Here is a 25,383-nt window from a genome sequence, read left to right as displayed (position 1 = left end):
GAAATAATAAAGAAAAATAATGACCACAGAAAGCAGATAAGTCTTTTTTTCAAATGACATTTATGCTTGGAGAGTAGCACTCTACAATAAAGTTATAGGTGTAGGACAATTGACGAGCCCTCAGAGGACAATCTAGAAGATATTTATTTACAGTGAAATGCATTCTGCCTTAAAATAAAAATCTTTTCTAAAGGGCAGTCCCTCTTTAGAATGCCTCAAATTACTGTGCAATTCAGCAAGGTGATAATTACTTCCAATTATCCTTAAAAACATTTTAAACCTTAACTATTTGCTTACTCTGTCTTAGGAAAATTTGAATCAAGAAGAAAAGATAGTGTCTACAAAATGGCATCAAAAGTTGACCTGAGGTTGAGTCTCCTAAATTATTCTTATCTGAGGAAAGGTCAACATACCAGAAAGCATGGAGAAAAGTAGCTGGAGATATTAAAAAACACCCTTTATTTTTACTCAGATACTAATAGTGGTCCTTAAGACCTAAATTCTTTAATTTTTTTTATTTAATATTTTCCCAGTTACAAAATAATATTTTTCCTTTGTTTTAAAGATATTTGAGTTCTACGTTCTCTCCCTTATCCCCACCAACAATTAAGCAACCACATGGGAAGTCATACAAAACATTTCCATAAAAGTCAAGTTGTAAAAGAAAATCTAGATCTCCCACCCTAATGGAAATAAAAATCCTTAAGAAAATTTAAGTTAAAAATAAAGAGAGAGAGTTAGAGAGATAAATAGAAAATGTTTCTATCTATATTTGACTCTTAGTTCCTTCTCCGGGTATAGATAGGATTTTTTCATTGTAAGTTCTTCAGAGTAGTGGATGATGATACTAGTGAAAATAACAACATGATTTGCAACTGGTAATCTAAGAACTTTTCTATAACTTTGTATACAATACATTTAACTCTATTCATAGAGGGCTTTCCAGAGTTGTTTTTTTTTTTTCCCTGAGAGCCTCCTGCTCATTATTAATAATATTCCATTAGAGAAACTATTGATTTTTTTTTACAATTACTATTGCTATTTATATTTTCCATTATTTATTCTCTCTCCTTTCATCCTGTTCCTCCCCAAATGTATTTTGCTACTGACCACTCCTCCCAATATGATTTCTCTTTTATATCTCTCTTTCCTATATCCCATTCCCTTCCTATTTTCCTTCAGGGTAAGATGGAAATCTATCTATACCTCTATTGAGTATGTATGTTAGTTCCTATTTGAGCCAATTCTGATAAGAGTAAGGTTCACTTACTCCTCTCCTTACTCTCTTCCTTTCCACTGTAAAAGTTTTCTCTTACCTCATTCTTGTGGCAGATAATTTGCATTGTGCCACTTCTCTCTTTCCCTTTCTTTTAGTATGTTCCTCTCCCATCCCTTAAATTCATAATTAAAAAAAAAGTTATTATCCCTTCATATTCAACTTATACCAAGCCCTCTGTCTATGTATATTCCATCTAACTGACATAATGAGAACAATCTAATGAGTTACAAGTATCATACTCCCATATAGGAATGTAAATGTAAAGATTATTAAGTCCCTTATGATATCACTTTCCTGATTACCTCATGCTTCTCCAAAATCCTGTATTGAAAAATCATATTTTCCATTCAGATCTGGTCTTTTCTTTACAAATATTTGAAAATCCTTTTTCATAGAATGACCACCTTTTCTCTGAAGGATTATATACAGTTTTGCTGGGTATATGATTCTTGATTGCAATCCTTGCTCTCCAGAATATCAGATTTCAACCCTCTGGTCTTTTAAAGTAGAAGCCACTAGATTTTATATTTTCCTGATTGTGGCTCCAGTATACTTGAGTCATTTCTGAATGCTTGCAATATATTCTCTTTGACTTGGGAGTTCCGGAATTTGACTACAATATTCCTGAGAGTTTTTAAATTTGGGATCTCTTTTAGGAAATGATTGGTAGTTTCTTTCAATTTCTATTTTACCCTCTAGTTGTAGGATATCAGAACAGTTTTATTTGATAATTTCTTGAAAATAATGTCCAGAGTTGAATGGATGTCCATCAATTGGAGAATGGTTGGGTAAATTATGGTATATGAATATTATTGCTCTGTAAGAAATGACCAGCAGGAGGAATACAGAGAGGCTTGGAGAGACTTGCATGAACTGATGCTGAGTGAAATGAGCAGAACCAGAAGATCGCTGTACACTTCAATGCTGTATGAAGATATATTCTGATGGAAGTGGATATCTTCAACATAAAGAAGATCCAATTCACTTCCAGTTGATCAATGATGGACAGAAATAACTATACCCAGAGAAGGAACACTGGGAAGTGAATGTAAATTGTTAGCACTACTGTCTATCTACCCAGGTTACTTATACTTCGGAATCTAATACTTAATGTGCAACAGGAAAATGGTATTTACACACATATATTATATCTAGGTTTTATTGTAACACATGTAAAATGTATGGGATTGCCTTTCATCGGGGGGAGGAAATGGAGAGGGGGGGGATAATTTGGAAAAATGAAAATTTTTATATAAAAAATTACTCATGAATATATACTGTGAAAAAAAATTCTAAATAAAATAAAATTAAAAAAAAAGAAAAGAAAATAATGTCCAGGCTCTTTGTTTGACCATGACTTTCAGGTAGACCAATAATTTTTCTCTCCTGAATCTGTTTTCCATGTCAGTTGTTTTTCCAATTAGATATTCCACTTTTTTCTGTTTTTTTTTTTTTTTAATTTTTTTGGTTTTCCTTTATTATATCCTGATTTCTCATAAAATCATTAGCTTCCATTCCTTCAATTATATTTTTTAAGGATTATTTTCTTCAATGAGTTTTGTACCTCCTTTCCCAATTGGGCAATATTGTTTTTAAGGCATTCTCCTCATTAGTTTTTTGTATTTCCTTTTGCACCTCTCACAATTCTTTCCACAATGTTTCTTCTACCTCTTTTATTTGTTTTTCAAAGTCCCTTTTGAACTTTTCCATGTTCTGAATCCAATTCTTATTTTTCTTGGAGGCTTTGGATATAGGAGCATTGACTTTGATATCATCTTCAGAGGGTGTGTTTTGATTCTCCTTGTCACCATAACTTTCAATGGTCAGAAACTTTTTGTTTTCTGTTCATTTTCCTAGCTTATTACTTTGCTTTTAACTCTTAATGTAGGGCTCTGCTTCAGGGTGGCGGGTACACTGTCCCAAGGTTCAGGGATTTTCAGAAATGCTTCTAGGAATGCTTCAAGTGCTAAATTCTAATATATTGTAACAGTAATAAGTATTTTCCATCAAAATCTCACACACATTCCTCTCCCCCCCCCAATATAACAGCTATCCTCAGCAAACAACAAACTAGTAGAAAGAGTCAAGCCATTCAAGTCAACAAGCATTTATTAAGTGCTTACTGTGTGCTAAGAACCAGGGATACAAAAATAGTCTTTTTCTTCAAGGATTTTACATCACAGAATATTGCATATACATAAGGAAAGATCTGAGTTCAGGTCCTTCATCAGTTACATTCCAGCTACATAAATGGTAGAAGTATAATGAATACCCTTTATGAGCTTCTGTCTCCTGATTTGTGAGGAAGAGATAAAAAAAGAGTAGCAGTACCAATTTTGGAAGGATTTAGTGGAGCTCAACCCAGCTAATATGCCTAAAGAACTATATCTATATTCTTTGAGAAATAAGATAAGAGCCATAGAGCCATAGACTACAATCTGTAGTCATAAGAAATATGTGCCATAATTTTTTGTTGATTGATATATTCTAACTTCCAAATTCTAAGGTATTATTTTTAACTCTCACTGTATCTTTCTAAGAAATGATGAATTTAGAATAATTCTAAGTAATTTGGGCTGCTTGAATGTCAACACAGTAAATAGGAAAATGTTAAAAGGTAATATTATGGACAAATGTAGAAGTAATTCTGGAAGTAGAGAGGCAGTTAATCTGAAAGTGGAGAGTAGTACAGTCTTTAGAGTACTGGACTTGATCCTTGAAGTTAAACTAGACCATCTTTTGCCTGAATTCTTATTTAGCTTTTTGTTACTGAATAGACTTTGCTTCAGACAATGAGACCTGGAGAAGAGCTTCACTTAAAAACAGCAAGGTCTCCCACTTTAACTGGTGCCATGGTCAGTCATTTGACCTATGTCTTGCCCACTGGACTTTAACAACTCTAGAGAAGATACTAGGAGTGGGACTTTGCACAGCTCTGCTACACATAAATCCCATTTACTTTGAAATCGAGATGGTCCTGGTATAGTGGTACCTTGTTCTAATTCTGGCCTTCTCAGTATTTAATCATGTGACCTCAGGGAAGTCATTTTTCTCATCTTAGTTTCTTTATTTATGAAAGGATAAAGGGTAGATTAGATAGAATTCTAAGATCCCTCTTGGCCATTCTCTCCTCATTTCTATCTTTCAAATTCCTCCAACTTGTCTCATCTTCTCTATGAAACCTTTGATCCTACAAAAATTATGTTCTCTTCTTCCTCCATTCACTGTATGGCATCTTTATTTGCCTCTTGGTAGAATAAAAACTCCTGAAGGGTAGGAACTATTTTTTTTTGCTTTTTTTCACCTTTGTAAATCCAGAACATAGCAAAACACATTGCACAGAGTAGACTCACTATGTTTATTGAAATGAAATAAAATTGAATAACTTATGTCTTGTTACATTTGAATAACCAATAAATCAGGGGATGGGGGCTGCTCCTTTCTATGTTAAAAAAAACAACTTCCATTTGGTGATAGATATAAATTTGGGGCTTTGATGATATAATTAACACATTAATACATACAGGGGCTTGGCTTGTGACCTTTCAGGTAGCTCTAGTTCAGATATTTTGGTACAGAAATAAAGAAATTAAGAAACCAGGACTCAAACAGAAAAAAAAAATTCTTGCCTAAATTATACTTACAGGGATTTTAAAAAGAAACCATACTTCTTGTATTCAAAAACAGGATATGAACATGTAAACACAGGACCCTTGACTAGAAATCCCATGCTTTGTCCATTATTCACAAACCTTTTATATACTCTTCTAATGTAACAATCTCCCCCTCTGCATTTGGAAGGGCAAATTAATCTTGCTTCAAAATAAAAGCAACAACAGGGAACAACTGTGCTGTTGCTAACATGATTCAGACTCCCCAGGGTACCAAAATGGCAAGTTTCTTTTACAGAGTCAACAGGTCAAGTGCAATAGTAATGTCACTTAAATCAATTTGTATTGGATTTATATGGTCTGCTTTCACTTGAACCAAAAAGACAACTTCTGTAAGAAACAATGTTTCTTTCCAACAGAGAGAACAACATCAAGTGTTTCAATGAACATTAAACAGTTTGCTTCATTCTGCTTCTGGATCTCCATTTCTATAGCTCAGGAATATATATATATATATATATATATATATATATATATATATATATATATATATATATATATATATATATATATATACACATATATATATATATGTATATATATTATATATATACATTTATATACAATATATATATGTATATATATTATATATATACATTATATATATATGTATATATATATAATGTATATATATAATTTATTTTTAATATTTTTGAATGAGAAGGCAAATATACATAAGGAGAAATGAAATTTGACAGGAAGTAAGGTATTCTCAGTTTTTTCAGGTGAGATAGAAAAATGTTCTCCTTTAGAACTAGTTGGTCTGTTTATATTTCTATCTACATGAGAGATCCAGCATAATATTCTGCACATAGTCGGTACTTGTAGTAGATGTTTTTGGATGAAAATGGATAAATATTAAATTGTCATACAAATGAGTAAAAGTGACAATTTTTCCTATTCAATAGATATACCTTATTTTATGTCTTTGAAACTAAAGGACCTTGAGGACCAATTTAAAAGAGACAAAAAACTCTAGATTAATATTCCTGGGAAAAGGATCAATTGAAGAAAGCATATGATTTACATGTCAATACTATTCCTATTTTGGCTCAAGTTAGAGACCTAGGCTTTTAATTTTACTATTGTTTTGAAAAATTTAAATTATTGCAGAGTTTTACATGCACACACAACCACATATATAACCTTAGACTGATTGATATCAATCATCAGATAATAAATGTGTTGTCCTGTATCCATCTAAATTTGCAAAATCTCTATATTCATGTACTTATTTACAAGTTTCACAATTGAATTCAGGAGTACCCGAGTTCAAATCTGGTCTCAGACACTTAACACTTCCTAGCTGTGTGACCCTGGGCAAGTCACTTAACCCCAGCCTCAAAAAAAAAAATGTAAATAGGATGTAAGCTCTCAAATTAAAATGTACATCCTTTGAGGTTAAAGACTGTTTTGTATGCTTATGCCTTGGCACACTGCTGACATAGTAAACCCTTTAAGAAATGTGCTTTTCTTGATTGTATCAGAATACTTAGTATCATAAGGTAGAGGTGATAAACCAAGAATAGTGATCATCATCCATTTAACTTATCTTTTTCTGTAGCATTTCACAATTAATTAACTTATAGGTCCAGAAGACAGTTATAAATAAGGCTCCTTCATCACTATCTTTCCCCAGCAACAAATGTGTATTTTTCACACATTTGTATTTTTACTAATAATTCTACCTATTCTCTGATGTTTCTCTTTTTACTTTTTAAACTAATACTCTACTAGGCACTGACTGGTCTTTCTCTTTTTCAACCAAGTAATAGTCACTCCTGTCATGCAGCTGCTTCCCTTGTTAATTTATACATAATTCCCTCCTCCTCTTATAAGGTTCATTCATTTCTTAATGTCCATGTCACTTTGGTTATGTCCAAGATACAGAAGTCAATTAATTTCTCTTTGACTAGATCAAAGCTTGAATTGATCCATTTTTTTTTTCATGAATCAAACTGGTTCACTGAGCTCTTTAGTTAGTTGTACAGTCATTTCAATTGTGTTCATCTTTTTATTACCTATTTAGAATTTTCTTGGCAAAGATACTAGAATAGTTTGCCATTTTATACTCCAGCTCATTTTACAGTTGATAAAACTGAAGCAAATAGAATTAATTGACTTGTCCAATATTATAGAGCTAGTAAGTGTGTGAAGCCATTTAGAAGATTAGTCTCCCTGATTCTACGTCCACCAGTCTATCCACTATAGCTAGCTGCTTGACTGACTGGGCTAAGGGGTAAGAAAATGGTATTGTTTCACCAATGGCCCATTTGACAGGTTATAAATCAATTTCAACTGATTTCAAGAGTTACAATAAATCATGAACTTCATATACAATACCAATTTTTATATAATGAAAAATAATCTGAACCTCAAAGGCCTTCTAGTCTAATCCATTAAAGGTAATGAGTTATAGTAGTTAAAAGATAGATCTTGAACTCAGGAAACCTTGGGTCTAAAATCAAACTGGCTTTGTGATTCTAGGCAATTGACTGGAATTCTTAAGGGTGCAGAAAACCCTTTAGGACTATAAATTGCTCTGAAACTACATTATTAGAGGCAATTCTTATTGGGAGTTCTGTACACCAATTAAATCATAGATCCAAACCTATCCAATTCTTAGCAATCAACTAGATGTCTGAAGAAATTTCCATTGTAATATGCCTGAAAGGTGACCAAGTAGGTTATAAAGACCTTAAATTAGATCTTTTCACATATCTTGTAAAGATGTTTTCCCTGTCATAAAGCATCCTAGAAGCTCCCATTTACTTTCTAGCTAGCTTACTCCACCAAATCATCATAACTATTTTAAAACACCATTTCTTTTTTTTTCACCATTTTAATGAGATTTGAAATTTTTAGAACTCTTCTCTTTTACTTGTTTTTCCTAAGAACTATTACTGTAGTTATTATTTGAAATCAGCAAAGTAGAAATTAATGTGGTCATTAATATGACCACACACAGAGAGGGAAAGACAGAGGCAGAAACAGAGATAAACAGAGATATAGATAGAAACACAGAGACAGAGATATAGGAGATAGAGAATCTGCCAAAAAAAAGTGTCAAAGAAATATAATAAATTGCGAGTAAACAAAAAACATTTATGTACTGGAGTCAGTACAAGGAATGATGTCAGAACTTTTAATTGTTGTTCAGTTGGGGGGCGGAGCCAAGATGGCGGAGAAGAAACACACGACTCAGTGAACGTCCTCACTCCCTCACAACCAATTAGATAAATTAAGTCTCAAAATTAGCTCAGGACTGATAGATACCACAAGGACTGGAAGCACGACTTACCAGCTGAAGAGAATCTGGAGTTTCAACAGGAAAGGTCAGTTCTCAGGGGAGGAATAAGAAAGACCAGCACAGACGGTGGGGTAGGGGCACACTGCGCCCATTGCGCTGGGAAGGGCTCTGGGATCAGAGAAGCCACTGAGGTAAAGGAATCTGGCACAGGCTGTTAACTCTTCTCTGCTAATTATTTAGCAGTTCAGAAGAGAAAGCCAAAATATTTTAAAACTCAGATTAGATTTTCCCCGATCCTGGGGGGTGACTCGGCGGACTCGGCACCAGGGGGTGTGGCCTCAGCTACCTCCTGAGAATAGTTAAGAGACTGACAAGTGGGTGGATACGGCCCAAGGCAACACACACTGCCTAGCTTAGCTGGAGGGAGTGGAACTCAGCTCCAGGAAGTCCCAGAGAAGCGGAACCTTTGAAGTAGGGACCGCGGTTTCTGGCAGACACTTCCAGTTTGAGCACAGGGGCTTCTCACGTCACCTGCTGCAGACATCCACTCCCCACCCAGACACATAGGCTGGGCTTCCTGCAGTCTTCACTATTCTACGCCCTCGAAGCACAGTAGTGCTAATCACCTCTGAGGCACTTCCAGGGAGGGGGTGGGGAACTCTCTCCCAGAGCTCTATCTTAGCTCCGGCGCAGGGGCCGCTGCATCCATCCAGTCTGGGAGGAAGCTGGTAAAGAAGTAAATAATTTCCTACCCCAGGGACAGACCCCAAAACATTTTTTAAGTATGAGCAAAAAAGCTAGAAAAACTATAGATTCCTTCTATACAGAGAAAGAGCGGGTATCCAACCCCGAGGAAGTTAACAGCAAAGATTCAGAAGATAACAACCTAAAGGGGAACGATTCCTGCCCCCCATCACATAACTCTCTCCTAGAAGAAGCTCTTAAAAAATTGAGGGAGATCGAAGAAAAATGGGGAAAAGAAAGGGAAGTTATGATAGAGAACAACAACGTCCTGAAATTGGAGTTGGAAAAAATAAAGAATTCACAGGAGATGCAGGGAAACAAAATTAGTGAATTAGAAAAGGTTAAAAAAACACAGGAAAGTAGGATTTCTGAATTGGAAAAGATAAAAAAGTCTCAAGAAAATAGAATTTCTGAATTGGAAAAAGAAAATAATTCTCAAAAAAAAAATTAGGGAAATGGAAAAAAATTCAATAGAGCAAAATAATTCATTTAAAAACGAAATTGGGCATTTACAAAAAGAACTAAAAACTGTGAAAGAAGAAAATAACTCCTTAAAAGTCAGGATGGAACAAATAGAAATGAATGATTCACAGAGAACCCAAGAATCAGTCAAACAAAACAAAAAAAATGAGAAGCTGGAGAACAACGTCAAATACTTACTGGGAAAATCTATAGACCTGGAAAATAGATCTAGGAGAGATAATCTGCGGATTATTGGACTTCCAGAAAACTATGACCAAAAAAAGAGCCTAGATTCTATTTTACAGGAAATTATCAAAGAGAACTGTCCAGAGATAATAGAAACAGAAGGGAAAGTAGATGTGGAAAGAATTCATCGAACTCCTTCTGAAATAGACCCTAAAAAAAGAACACCACGGAATATTGTGGCTAAGCTGCAGAATTACCACACAAAGGAGAAAATCCTGCAAGCAGCTAGAAAAAAACAATTTAAATACCAAGGTGCCACAATAAGGGTCACCCAAGATCTGGCTGCCTCCACATTAAAAGATAGAAGGGCCTGGAACCTGATATTCCGTAAGGCAAAAGATCAAGGACTGCAACCAAGAATGAACTACCCAGCTAAGTTTAGCATCTTTTTCCATGGAAGAAGATGGTCATTCAATGAAACAGAGGAATTCTATATGTTTCTAAGAAAAAAACCAGACTTAAACAAAAAATTTGATCTACATCCACAAGACTGAAGAGAAACAGAAAAAGGTACACAGAACCCTTGAGAACTGTAACTCTGTTGTGGGTATATAAAAAATACTCAAGGATAATTTGATTTTACTAATATAAAAGAAAAAAAGGGGGGTGTAGTAAAGGGAAGGAGGTCGGTTCAGAAAAAGGGGAAGGAGTGATAAAAAGAGGGAAACTGCATCCCAGGAAGAGACATAGAAAATACACCATATCTGAGGGAACTTAGTGAGGGGGAGAATCATTGTGTGAATCTTACTCTCATCAGAAGAGGCTCAAAGAGTAAATAATTAACATATTTGTTTTTCAGAGAATTTTCTCTCACCTCATTAAAAGGGGGGAGAGGAAAAGGGAAAAGGAAAAGGAGAATAAGTGAAGGGACTTGGAGGGAGGGGGGAAGGATCCAAAAAAAAAGAGGGAGGGTTGCGCGGCACAAGGGGGGTCTGTAAATTAAATATCGGGGAGGGGGATCAGGGGGGTCAAGGGAAAAAAGCATAATCTGGGGATAATACGATGGCAGGAAATACAGAATTAGTAATTTTAACTGTAAATGTAAATGGGATGAACGATCCCATCAAACGGAGACGGATAGTAGATTGGATCAAAAAGCAGAACCCTACAATATGTTGCCTACAGGAAACACACTTAAAGCAGGGAGATACATACAGAGTAAAGGTAAAAGGTTGGAACAGAGCCTATTATGCTTCAGGTAAAGCCAAAAAAGCAGGGGTAGCTATCCTTATCTCAGATCAAGCAAAAGCAGAAGTAGATCTCGTTAAAAAAGATAAGGAAGGAAACTATATCCTGCTGAAAGGTAGCATAAATAATGAAGCCATATCAATACTAAACATATATGCACCAAGTGGTATAGCATCTAACTTTCTAAAGGAAAAGTTAAGAGAACTGCAAGAAGAAATAGACAGTAAAACTATAATAGTGGGAGATCTCAACCTTGCACTCTCAGATTTAGACAAATCAAACCACAAAACAAACAAGAAAGAAATTAAAAAAGTAAATAGAACATTAGAAAAACTAGGTATGATAGACCTTTGGAGAAAACTGAATGGCAATAGGAAGGAATATACTTTCTTCTCAGCAGTTCATGGATCCTATACAAAAATTGACCATATACTAGGACATAAAGATCTCAAAATTAAATGTAGGAAGGCAGAAATAATAAATGCCTTCTTCTCAGATCACAATGCAATAAAAGCTACATTCAGTAAAAAGTTAGGGGTAAATAGACCAAAAAGTAATTGGAAACTGAATAATCTCATCTTAAAGAATGACTGGGTGAAAGAGCAAATTATAGAAACAATTAACAATTTCACCCAAGATAATGATAATGATGAGACATCATATCAAAATCTTTGGGATGCAGCTAAAGCGGTAATAAGGGGAAATTTTATATCTTTAGAGGCTTATTTGAAGAAAATTGAGAAAGAGAAGATTAACGAATTGGGCTTACAACTTAAAAGGCTAGAAAAAGACCAAATTATAAACCCCCAACCAAAAATTAAACTCAAAATACAAAAATTAAAAGGAGAAATCAATAAAATTGAAAGTAAAAAAACTATTGAATTAATAAATAAAACCAAGAGTTGGTTTTATGAAAAAGCCAATAAAATAGATAAACCTTTGGTAAATTTGATCAAAAAAAAGAAAGAGGAAAATCAAATTGATAGTCTTACAAATGAAAAGGGGGATCTTTCCACCAATGAAGAGGAAATTAGAGAAAGAATAAGGAGTTACTTTGCCCAACTTTATGCCAATAAATTTGATAACTTAAGTGAAATGGATGACTTCCTCCAAAAATATAGGCTCCCTAGATTAACAGAGGAGGAGATAAATTGCTTAAATAGTCCCATTGCAGAAAAAGAAATAGAACAAGCTATTAATCAACTCCCCAGGAAAAAATCCCCAGGGCCAGATGGATTCACATGTGAATTCTACCAAACATTTAAAGAACAATTAGCCCCAATGTTATATAAATTATTTGAAAAAATAGGGGATGAAGGAGTCCTACCAAATTCCTTTTATGACACAGACATGGTACTGATACCTAAACCTGGTAGACTGAAAACTGAGAAAGAAAATTATAGACCAATCTCCTTAATGAATATTGATGCTAAAATCTTAAATAAGATATTAGCAAAAAGACTTCAGAAAATCATCTCCAAGATAATACACTATGATCAAGTAGGATTTATTCCAGGAATGCAGGGCTGGTTTAATATTAGGAAAACTATTAATATAATTGACCATATTAATAATCAAATTAATAAGAACCATATGATCATCTCAATAGATGCAGAAAAAGCATTTGACAAAATCCAACATCCATTCCTACTAAAAACTCTTGAGAGTATAGGAATAAATGGATTATTCCTTAGAATAATCAGGAGTATATATTTAAGACCGTCAGTAAGCATAATATGCAATAGAAATAAACTGCAACCTTTCCCAGTAAGATCAGGAGTGAAACAAGGTTGCCCACTATCACCATTACTATTCAATATAGTACTAGAAACGCTAGCCTCGGCAATAAGAGCCGAGAAAGAGATTCAAGGAATTAGAGTAGGAAATGAGGAAATTAAACTATCACTTTTTGCAGATGACATGATGGTATACTTAGAGAACCCCAAAGACTCTGCTAAAAAGCTACTAGAAATAATTCAAAATTTCAGCAAAGTGGCAGGATACAAAATAAATCCACATAAATCCTCGGCATTTTTATATATCACTAACAAAATGCAACAGCAAGAGATACAAAGAGAAATTCCATTCCAAACAAATGTTGAGAGTATAAAATATTTGGGAATCCATCTACCAAAGAAAAGTCAGGAATTATATGAGAAAAATTACAAAACACTTGCCACAAAAATAAAATCAGATTTAAATAATTGGAAAGACATTCAGTGCTCTTGGATAGGCCGAGCGAATATAATAAAGATGACAATACTCCCCAAACTAATCTATTTATTTAGTGCTATACCAATCAGACTCCCAAGAAACTATTTTAATGACCTAGAAAAAATAACAACAAAATTCATATGGAAGAATAAAAGGTCAAGAATTGCAAGGGAACTAATGAAAAAAAACTCAGAGGAAGGTGGTCTAAGTGTACCTGATCTAAAGCTATATTATATAGCAGCAGTCACCAAAACCATTTGGTATTGGCTACGAAATAGACAGGTAGATCAGTGGAACAGATTAGATACAAAGGACAAAAAAGGGTACATCTATAGCAATCTAATCTTTGACAAACCCAAAGATTCCAACATTAGGGATAAAAATTCATTATTTGGAAAAAACTGTTGGGAAAACTGGAAATTAGTATGGCAGAAATTAGATATGGATCCACACTTAACACCATATACCAAGATAAGATCAAAATGGGTCCATGATTTAGGCATAAAGAGGGAGATAATAAATAGATTAGAGGAACAGAGGATAATCTACCTCTCAGACTTGTGGAGGAGGAAGGAATTTATGACCAGAGGAGAACTAGAGATCATTATTGATCACAAAATAGAAGATTTTGATTACATCAAACTAAAAAGTTTCTGTACAAATAATACTAATGCAAACAAGATTAGAAGGGAAGTAACAAATTGGGAAAATATTTTTAAAAACAAAGGTTCTGACAAAGGTCTCATTTCCAAAATATATAGAGAACTGACCATAATTTATAAGAAACCGAACCATTCTCCAATTGATAAATGGTCAAAGGATATGAACAGACAATTCTCAGAGGAAGAAATTGAAACTATATCCACTCACATGAAAGAGTGTTCCAAATCACTACTGATCAGAGAAATGCAAATTAAGACCACTCTGAGATACCACTACACACCTGTCAGATTGGCTAAGATGACAGGAACAAATAATGACAAATGTTGGAGGGGATGTGGGGAAATTGGGACACTAATACATTGCTGGTGGAGTTGCGAAAGAATCCAGCCATTCTGGAGAGCAATCTGGAATTATGCCCAAAAAGTTATCAAACTGTGCATACCCTTTGACCCAGCAGCGCTACTACTGGGATTATATCCCAAAGAAATACTAAAGAGCGGAAAGAAACATATATGTGCCAAAATGTTTGTGGCAGCTTTATTTGTTGTAGCTAGAAACTGGAAGATGAATGGATGTCCATCAGTTGGAGAATGGTTGGGTAAATTGTGATATATGAAGGTTATGGAATATTATTGCTCGGTAAGAAATGACCAGCAGGAGGAATATAGAGAGGCTTGGAGAGACTTACATCAACTGATGCTGAGTGAAATGAGCAGAACCAGAAGATCACTGTACACTTCAACAACAATACTGTATGAGGATGTATTCTGATGGAAGTTGAAATCTTCCACATAAAGAAGATCCAACTCACTTCCAGTTGATCAATGATGGACAGAGGTAGCTACACCCAGAGAAGAAACACTGGGAGGGGAATGTAAATTGTTAGCACTAATATCTGTCTGCCCAGGTTGCATGTACCTTCGGATTCTAATGTTTATTGTGCAACAAGAAAATGATATTCACACACATGTATTGTACCTAGACTATATTGTAACACATGTAAAATGTATGGTATTGCCTGTCATCGGGGGGAGGGAATAGAGGGAGGGGGGGTAATTTGGAAAAATGAATACAAGGGATAATATTATAAAATATATATATATATATATATAATAAAAAAAAAAAAAAGAAAAAAAATTGTTGTTCAGTTATTTTCAATCATATTTGAATCTTCATCGGCACCATTTTCTTGGCAAAGACCCTGGAATGGTTGGCTATTTACTTCTTCTGTGAATTTTACTAAGAAAAATAGGCAAATGGAGTTAAGTGACTTCTGCAGAATCCAACAACTTGCAGGCTTTTGAAACCAGTTTTGAAGTCAGGATTGTAACCTCCCACCCAGAGGTTATTGATTACCAGTTTACCAAATCCCTGGTCTTGGACTCTTGGACATCTCAGGCCACGCTACCTCCCTGAGTAGTGCTTTTTGTTCAACAACGCCTGGGCACAGTAGCCTACAAGCACAAGTCTTTATTCTATGCAATCACATCCTCCACTACCACTGAACTCCTTCCAAACTCCTGGTGAACTCCTACTGAACTCCACCTACTTCCTGGTCCCCACTGCTTATATAGGTGATATGAGGTAACACAAGCAGCCAACAAGGGAAGGAGATGTCTTCTGTTGATGATGAGTTCTCAATTCGACCAGAGTTCCTGCTCGAGAGGTCGTGCCTGCTGGCTGCAGAAATTATATCTTGGTATCTCGGTCTCTGTACTTCCTCTTATTCTATGAAAGACTCCTCCCCTGACCCTTACATAGGATGATGGATCTCCCTGACTCCATATCCTATACTCTAATTGCTTTAACAACTAGTTGCCTAAACTCAGAATTTAGAGATGAGCAAAATAGCAAAATGAATTATGGTTCTCCCATTGACCATTCTTGGGGTGTACAGGTAAAGGTTACTTTATGTACAAAGAGAGACGATAGAAAGATAGATAGAAAGACAGAGAGATGTGGTAAAACATCCTAAGAACAAATAAGATAACATTTGATCTGATCACAGGTAGAAAACTGCTAGCCTTCACCAATCTAAGAGCAATGGTTTCCTATTTGATCATGAAGAAAAGAAGGTGTGATCCAAGTACAGAACAAATCATTGCTGTAAGAGTAACACTTATTGGGTGTCAAGACTCAGCAGTGAGTACTAATTAATTAAGTACTTAATACATCAGTCCTATTTTTTTTTTATAAATATTATCTCATTTGATACTCACAAAAGCTTGAAAAGTAGTTCATATTTTTATTCCCATTTCCAGCTGAGGAATCTGTCAGTTACATAACTAGTAAATTTTGACTTTTTGAATTTGACTTTTTGACTCTAGAAACAGTGTTCTTTCTACTACATCACTAGGTGGTAAGCATTTAATTAACTATTGACCTATAGCTACTCCTCAATCCTTGCCTGATGGTCTAATTGCCCTATTCATCACATTAGGACATAAACATTATTCTTGGATAAAAGTCATAATTGGCATTTAATAATGAAATATGTGAAAATTTAAAAATATAAGATATAAAAATGAATTAAGTGAAAAGCAGTTATTAAAATAAACAACCTAGTTGTTGATAACTAAACAAGGTAGGGTCAAAACAGAGAAATATTATATTATATTATAAACATTATAGACCAATTTCCCTAATGAATATTGACATAAAAATCTTAAATAAAATATTAGCAAAACATTATAACAAGTTATCTCCAGGATAATATACCATGACCAAGTAGGAGTTATTCTGGGAATGTAGAACTGGTTCACAATTAGGAAAACTATTAGCATAATTGACTATATCAATAATCAAATGAACAGAAATCATATGAACATTTCAATAGATGGAGAAAAAGCATTTGACAAAATCTGATGGCCATTCCTATTAAACACTAGAGAGTATGGGAATAAATGAAGTTTTCTTTAAAGAGATGAGAAGCATCTACTTAAAACCATCAGCAAACTCTATATGTAATGGATATAAACTAGAACCATTCCCAATAAGAAATAAGGTTACCCACTATCACCATTACTATTTAGTATTAGAAATAATAGCTTTAGCAATAAGAGAAGAAAAAGAAATGAAAGAAATTAGAGTAGATAATGAGGAAACCAAATTATCATTCTTTGCATATGATGGTGTACTTAAAGAATCCTAGAAAATCAACTAAAAAACTACTAGAAACACCACAATTTTGGCAAAGTTGTAGACTACAAAGTAAAACCACAGAAATCAACAGCATTTCTATATACCAGCAAAGTCCAATAGCAAGAGATACAAAGGGAAATTCCATTTAAAATTACTATAGATAATACAAAATATTATCTATATAAGCATAATTAGAAAACACTTTTCATACAAATATAGTCAGATTGATTCAATTGAAAGAATATTAAGTGCTCATTGGTGGATGAGATAATATAATAAAAATGACAGTTCTACCTAAATTAATCTAGCATACCAAACTCCCAATAAATTATTTTACAGAGCTAGAAAAAATGACAAAGTTCAGCAGGAAGAAGAAAAAGTCAAGATTATTTATTTATTTGTTTGTTTGTTTTAAAGAAAATTTGTTTGCTTATTAAAGATTTTTATTTACAAAACAGATGAATGGGTAATTTTTCAACAATGACTGTTGCAAAACCTTCTGTTACAAATTTTCCCCTCTTTCCTCCCCGAAATGGCAGGTAGTCTAATATATGGTAAATATGTTAGAAATATATGATAGTTATAATACATATATTTATATGTGATGCTATATGAATTCCAATTATGTGAAATAGCAAGTTCTACATTATTTTCCTTTTATACTAATGTATTCCTTTCTTAATTTATCCTTCATTTCCTTTTTCTTTTAAAAAGTCTTAGAATGCAATCAATTGACACCTATTTCCTTGTTTTGTTATGCATGTCTCTATTCCTTAATACTTTTTAAAGATATTGAGATTCTGAGAATTATTTTCCCTCTCTATTTATTAGAATGGTATAATTCAGGTCCTGTTAATGGCACAAATCAATTTATATTCATAGGTTTCTGTGGAATATTATATTTTTTTTCCCAAAAATGTCTATAAAAGTATGGTCTTTTCATCAGAAATGCTCAAAAGTTTTCCATTTCAACAAGTTTTTAGTCTACATATTTTATGTGATCCTCATGATCTCTCAGATCTCTATAAAACAGAAATTATTCTCCAAAGCCTAAGTAACTACAATTGTTCCATGGTCTAGCATACAAAGAATCAAAAGAAAATTTGGAAAAACTTCAGGAACTGATGCTTTGCTGACCCTGAAATTACTCAGCATGCCTTTTTCCACTTCCAATGCTACTGGAAGTAAGGCTGCACTTCAATGACAGATCAATGGACAGGACATGGGCTTTTACCAAAATTCACTTCTGCATCAAGTTTTCTCTCCTTTCTAGTGGTATAAAGACCATTGTTCTAGGTTGCAGAAGTTTGCTTAGGCCTCAATAGCCAGTTTGACCAAAGTCCTTCAAGAGGAAAAGCCCCTGGGTCTGAATCATTCCAACTCTATGTCTTTGATTAAATTACTTATCCTGAGTTTGATCCATTTTCCTCAACTCAAAAATGAGAATAATAAGAGTTTTTTTTTTTTTTTTTTTATATTTCGGAGTGTTTTTTTAGAATTCAAGGAGATAATATTATAATATTATCAATTATCAATTAATATTAATTATCATGCTTTCTGAAACATATTCTCTATATAAATGCTAGCTATATAAATACTACACTAAAGTGTAGCTAATCTTATATTATTATAATTATTACTAATTTATAACTCTATGAAAAATGTATTAATGCTCCTACTTTTGCATAACATCTTACATGTGACTGCACTTGTGTTATTTTTTTTATCTTTGCCATTTTTCTATTTGTTCTATCTTATTTATATGTTCATTTATATATGATATTATATAGTTTCTTTTGATCTTTTTCTTTAACTCAGACCAATAAACTTCGAAGAATCCATAACCAGGACTTTTCTGCCTGGCCCCGGAATGTCACATCCTTCATCATTACAGGAGCTGAACTCCAACAACTAAATTTCTATATTAAAATGTTAATTCTTCTTCCTTTGCCTGTGACAGCTTCTTAAACAGCTACATATCTGCTTTCCTGAAGTCCAAGAAATTTCCTCTCCTCTTGGAGTTTAGCTAATGATCCTTCTCATTATTTATTAGTAATTGAAGATGGGGAATTCTCAATCAGTGGGAATTCTTGAAAGCATTTTTAGCTGGGGCAAAAGTTTACTTTTTTTAGACAAGTCTCTTTTTCCCTTGGCAGACTAATGTCATTGGTGCTGCCCACAACATGATAATCACACCTCTGGAAATAGATGGGACTCAGATAATTCAATCCTTATAACTGGGATCTGCCTGTGCCATCACATATGCACACACAAGTACAAAGTGACACAATCTGTTTGATTCAGCCCTTTCCTCCATCCTAGAAGCACAGAACAATCAGGTGAGTATCTTCTTCTATCTCAGTTTTGCATCTGGGACTTAGAAACAGACATTTTTTTTTCCAGGAGAAAATTAGAGTTAGAGTGTTATTCAATTCCTGCCTTCAGGGGACAAGGAAGACCCTGAAAAGGCTGTGAAATAAGTCTTGGAATTTATCCTTGGAACCTTACTGCATCCCTGTCTTTATTGATATTTTCTCCCCTACTCCATGACCTCATAATTTCTCACAGATGATTTTTCAACAGCTCATAACTGTTGTCAATGGCTTGAGAGTAACCTAGATGTTTCATTAGCACATGTTGTGAGGAGCATTTTTCTAAACCCCACTCTCCTGACATTACTTCTCTGATATTTTAGGCTTTTACAGCTACTACTTCTACCTTCTCTAGATTATGGGTATTTTGTCTTTCTGGTCAGAATGAAACTTGTTCTTCTGTCTCCATTCCCTGCTCCTTGTCTCCTCTTTTTTCTTTCTTTCTCTCCCACTTCTCCTTGCGATTTGTGTCTCTTCTGAATTGCTCTGATTGATGTTTATTGCCTCTGGCCTTCGTGCTTTAAGGAACCTCTGAAATCTTTGTCTTTCTCTTGTTAATGCTCTCCTTTTTCATCTATTGCTTATCCTATCTTTTGTGACATTTAAAAAAGGTCCAAAAGTTTCTGGGTAATTTGTCATTTATTAATAAGGCCAGCAATAGTAATAGGATGGTTATTTGGTGAGCAGACATGTTTATATACCCTTCAGAAAAGTACATGGATCATGGACCATTGTTGTGTCCAGACTAGCTCTGGAGGATCTCGGTACCAGCCCAAGTCCTTGGTCTTAGAAGAGGAGTGAAAAGGCAGGATTCACGTAGATGGTCAAACTTGGAGTCCATTTATTTCAAATTTTCTCAGCCTTCTATATCCTAAGACCTTTGCAAAACTATAATACACTGCACATGTACTAACTATATACTAGGCATGTGGAACACATAAACAACTTGTTATTGTGTGCAGATAACTTTTTACCACTTGGTATCACTCTGCTTTAATCATAACACAGGTTGTCACTACCCCCTGATTTCTCAGGAAGGCTGAGAGCCCTTAGGGGAGCTGGGGAGCTGGGGAGCTGAATCAGACATTGTGAGCAGGTTCCCTCTGGACTAAAGGGAACTCACCCAGAGTTCCCCCACTATCTGTGGCCCTCTATAGACCATTGAATAGCAATCAAATCTAATTGGTCAATGTGATTGGAGGTGGATTATATTAAAATGATGGATTGAGTATCTTTTGGATAGGACAAGGACATCTACATCATACTATTCATAGCTTTTTGCTATAAGTTCAAAGAATATATACCTTCCCCAAGCATGAGCAGAATAATATGAGCTTTCCTAATTTAAATTCTTTATAAGGTTGAGTATAGTCTGACTGAGATTGCTGAGAGTTAATACAATCTCATTATAAGAAGAAAAGCTGAACTTTTAATGACTTTGAAGAAGGTGTAAGAAATAATTCTATTGGACTTAGGAAAGATAAACTTAAAAGTCTTTAATTACACAACTGCAGATAGATGTCCTAAGAAATAGGAACACTTGCAATCAATACCTGTCCTTTTTTATATCCAAAATGCAGCCCTTTCTCCAGATTCCCAATTGCCTTAGTACCAGAAGTCAGAACCTATTAGGAGTGAGTATTCCCCCCATGTGAATATAAATCTCTACCTGATTCCATCATCACTCCTCCCTTAATGCTCAATTTGATTGGATATAGTTCATTTCTTCCTCTGATTCCCTATTAGCTGAATACTATCCTCCCTGAAGATGATAATTCCCCCATGTAATTTTAAGTCTCCTCCCTTGAACACAGGAATACATCTACACCCCCATGTGTAAGTATTTTTCACCTCTGTTTTTATTTGCAAGTTTAATTCTCCTGCCTTAATTATATTTTTCCTTTTTAATTGTTATTTTCTTGTTCCACATCCTAGCAATCTATTCTCCATTTCTTAGGTTTCAATTTTCTAATTTAAGTTTCATCTCTGTATTTCTCTAATTCAATTTTCATAATTCCGTGGAAACCAAACCATTATTCAGTTCTCACAAAGGGGAGAATTCTGAATCTTTTTTCAAATTATTTGTTAATACTTTTTCCCTCACATTTTCTATTGTTTTTGTTTGTTTTCTGTTTATGATTTATTTTGGTTTTGTGTGTATTGCATATTAGCCCTGGACATGGGAACTAAGGATCACATTGTAAGAGTTTCCGCCTTTAGTTTCTAGTGGGCACAAAAGGTATCAAGGCTCTTTCTTTTGTTTTCTTTTCCCTTTTTTATTCTTTTTCACTTCATATAGGTTATAAGTTGCCAGCCAACAAGATAGTTAGAGAGATATGGAGAGAACCAGAAAGGAGAATCATAGAGAAATAAAGGGGCAGAAACAGAGCTACACATCCACACAGACACAGAAAGAAAAAACAGAGATATACCAAGAAAGAGACAGAAAGAATAAAAAAATAAGTGGAAATTGACAGAAGGAAGCAAGCAGAGACACAACAGGGCATTCTTTCCCCTTCTGTAGAAATTTATGACATTAAAAACTATCATGACTCTATTTTGACTTAATTATTATTAGTTAAATGTGAATTTTCTAATTATAATTCTGTGTTGAGACAATGGTTCAAAACCTGAAATATCTTAGTGTATTTTATATAAAGCATTTTTCCTTCTGTAGACATATTCCCAGATCACTCTTTATCGCTCTCTTCTCTCTCTCTCTCTCTCTCTCTCTCTCTCTCTCTCTCTCTCTCTCTCTCTCTCTCTCTCTCTCCTCCCTCTCTTTTCATTGTCTCTGTTTCTATCTTTTCTTCACTTCCTCTCTGTATGGGTAACTAGTGGGGCTTTGCCTACATGACTTTTTAGTATTTAAGTATCCCCTCTGCTCGCTACCAAAGGGAAATTCAGGAACTGCAATAAAGTTGATCATGATTTGTTTTCCTTTCTCAATAGAAAATTGTTTCCTAGAATAATTTTGGAAAATTCCTTCATTCCTTCCTCTCTTTATCCCTCCTTCTCTATTTCTTTATTCCCTCATTCCTTACTTTTTTCTTTCCTGCAACTTTCTCTCTCTCTGAGAATATTTTTCTTTCTTCCCTTTCTTTCCTTCCTCTTTTCTTCCACTCCTTCATTCCATTCCTTCCTTTCTTCTAGCTTTCCTTCCCTCCTTTACCTCCTTCCTTCCTTTCTTTTTATCTTTTTAAATATCTGTCTCTGATAGCATTTCTACTTCAATCAATGAGAAAATTATTTTTCTTGATTTAGTTCTAGGTAGTATCTAGACAGGAGCAGGTATATTGGGAAACTTTTTTCTCCTTTGTCATTAGACCATCACTTTCTTTAATGGCAACAGTCTGAGACCCATAGACTTTTTTTTTCACTTGGCCTTGGCCAATTCCATGGTGCTTATTTCCAGTGGAGTTCCTCAGACAATGGCTGGTTTGGTACTGGAAATTTCCTGGATCATTTTGGGTGTAAACTGATTCATTACCTCTACCAAGTTGCTGGTAATGTTCCTCTCACTATCACTTGCATTCTGAATGGTTTTCAGATTGTAAACACCAGTCCCTTCACTTTTTTCCATTTGGTCAAAACCCAAACCTCAAGCCTCAAATTACATTGTGTCTTTCTGCTTTTTCTGCTGGATCCTACATATTCTAATACATGTCTATACATTTGGAAATATGCAGAAATATATAGAAAGAAGTAACAACACTAGGACATGGAATACTGGATTCTGTTCACAATTTGCTTTAGCATCATTCAGAGTCTCTCTATTTATAATTTTGTTCTCTATTCCCGATTTCCTGTGTGTGGGATTTATGGTCATAGCCAGCAGCTACCTGGTGCTTGCCCTGCAAAGACACCATTGACAAGTCCAGCATATTCACAGCTGTAGACATTTGTCAAGAAGGTCTCCTGAGACTAAAGGCACCTACACCATTTTGGTGTCTCCTTCTATTTAGTCAATGCTATTTTGTCATTTTATCTCTTTATTTCTGATAAATATTATGAGAGGTTGATTCCCACATCAGCTTTCTTGGTTGCGGGTTTCCCAGCTATCAGCTCATTTGTGCTTATCAGCTCTGATTCCCATGTTTTCCATCAATTCTACTCCCTCTAGAAAAAGAAATGATTCCAAGATTCTTGTTTTCCTGGATAGTTCCTTGCCCAACATTCTATTTCTTCTCCTAAAAGTAGATATCTTTAAGAAGACAAAGAGAGCGGCGTTAGTACACAATAGGTTCAAAGAGTCATATGACTTAGAAACTAGAACAGACATTATTTGCTATAATCATCTTCATCATAAGAAATATCAAGTCTAGAATCTTTTTGGTATCATTTAATTGTGAACCACCCTATTTTGCTTCTTTCAGATTATTTTAAACTCTCCTTCTGGAAATGTATATTATTCTCCTTAACCTTTAAAAATTATTTTTGTTATAAATTGGAACAGCATGTTGAAAAAAAACAATTTACACTGAGGAAGGTACAGCTGAGAAATGTCTATTAATTTCTTCTATATATGAAGTAAAGAACAAATTGTGTTTTATCTGTGATCTACAAAAACTGTAGAAAAAATCTGGAGAAAAGGGAGGAGAAAGTTTTGTGAACCCTATTCCTCATTGAAACTAGCATAAAGGATATATTATGTCACAAGTAGAGTTTTTCCTCTGATTCCATATAATTTTTAAAGTCTTAGAAGTTCTTTTTACAATCTAATATAAAATAGATTTCAAAACAATTTAGTATAATCTCTTTAATTTTACTTCAAAACCAGTTAAACTCAGCTCAAATGTTATGATGGATTTTCTTAATGATTTTACCCATCTGCTGTTTGCGTCTGAAAAACTCCTATCACCCCCAAATCTATGGTTTAACATCTATGAAAAGAAACAGAAGATACTCATCATAATTCATATCTCATATATGAAAATTTTGAGAGATATTGAAATAAGATTACTATCTAGATATAGCATCAATTAAGAAGAATGCTGAAAGAAAAAATGGAGATATGCAACTCATGTTCATCATCAGAACTTTTGACCAGGAGATGAAATTCAATTAAAAAATCTTAGTAGTTATATATTATAGAAATTAGAAGATTAAATAAAAGCTACTGGATATCCAAGTAGAGAATAGCTAGACACCTTTGTTTACAAAGCAGCTCCTTGGACTTTTGAATACTCAAGAAGAAAATTAATCAAAATCACATATTGTTAAATATTGAGTGGATTGACCTATTAGATCAGCATGCTAAAGATGGAAGCACTCATCTTAGCAGACTCAACAAAGAGGTTGCCTTTGAGTCATAGAAAGTGTATTTGATTCAGGCAAGGAATAAAAAAAGTAGATATTTCAAAATAATGCCATATGTTTTCTGTACACTACACCATGTTTGCTCTTCAGCTGAATAGTAAAAGTAAAAATAGATGATCATTCATTCAACAATAGTCTGGCTATTAAAAACTAATATTCTCTACATAAACATTAGTCATAGATATTTTTGTTAACCTTTAAGGATCCTTTATAGTCACTAGCTCCCCAGAATTAGTCAACAACATGACCACCTAATAAATAAAAGCCCTACTAATGAAGCCTTAATGGATTCTACTGCTACCAACAGGCCTAATATGCTATTCATAATATGTGTTGCCTAGAGATATTACTTAGAGTTCTTGATCTGAGTAAATAGGAAAAAGCCTATAGTTTTCACTCTCTCTCATGGTTTTCCCATGATCACACAACCTCTACACTTACATCAGAATCATATACCACAACTTGTTGAGATATTCCCAAATTAATAGGCATCCACTTACTTTCCAGTTCTTAGTCACAACAAAGAGTTGCTATAAATATTTTGGAGCACAGGGGTTCCTTTTCTTTTTCCCTTTACCACATTAGAAAACAAACATAATATTGGTATTGCTGGATGAAAGGTTATACACACTCTTATAACCCTTTGTGCATAATTCCAGATTGCTCCCAAAATAATTGGATCAGTTCAGATATCCACAAAAGGTACATTAGGATTCTAATTTTTTTTCACATCTCCTTCAATATTTTCCTATTCACTTTTTATCATTTTAGCTAATCTGGTAGTTCTGAGGACTACATTAAAGTTTTCTTTTTATTTGAAATTTTCTAATCAGT

This window comes from Sminthopsis crassicaudata, chromosome 1 (assembly GCF_048593235.1).
Source record: "Sminthopsis crassicaudata isolate SCR6 chromosome 1, ASM4859323v1, whole genome shotgun sequence".
Taxonomy (NCBI): domain Eukaryota; kingdom Metazoa; phylum Chordata; class Mammalia; order Dasyuromorphia; family Dasyuridae; genus Sminthopsis; species Sminthopsis crassicaudata.
This window is presented reverse-complemented; position numbering follows the sequence as displayed.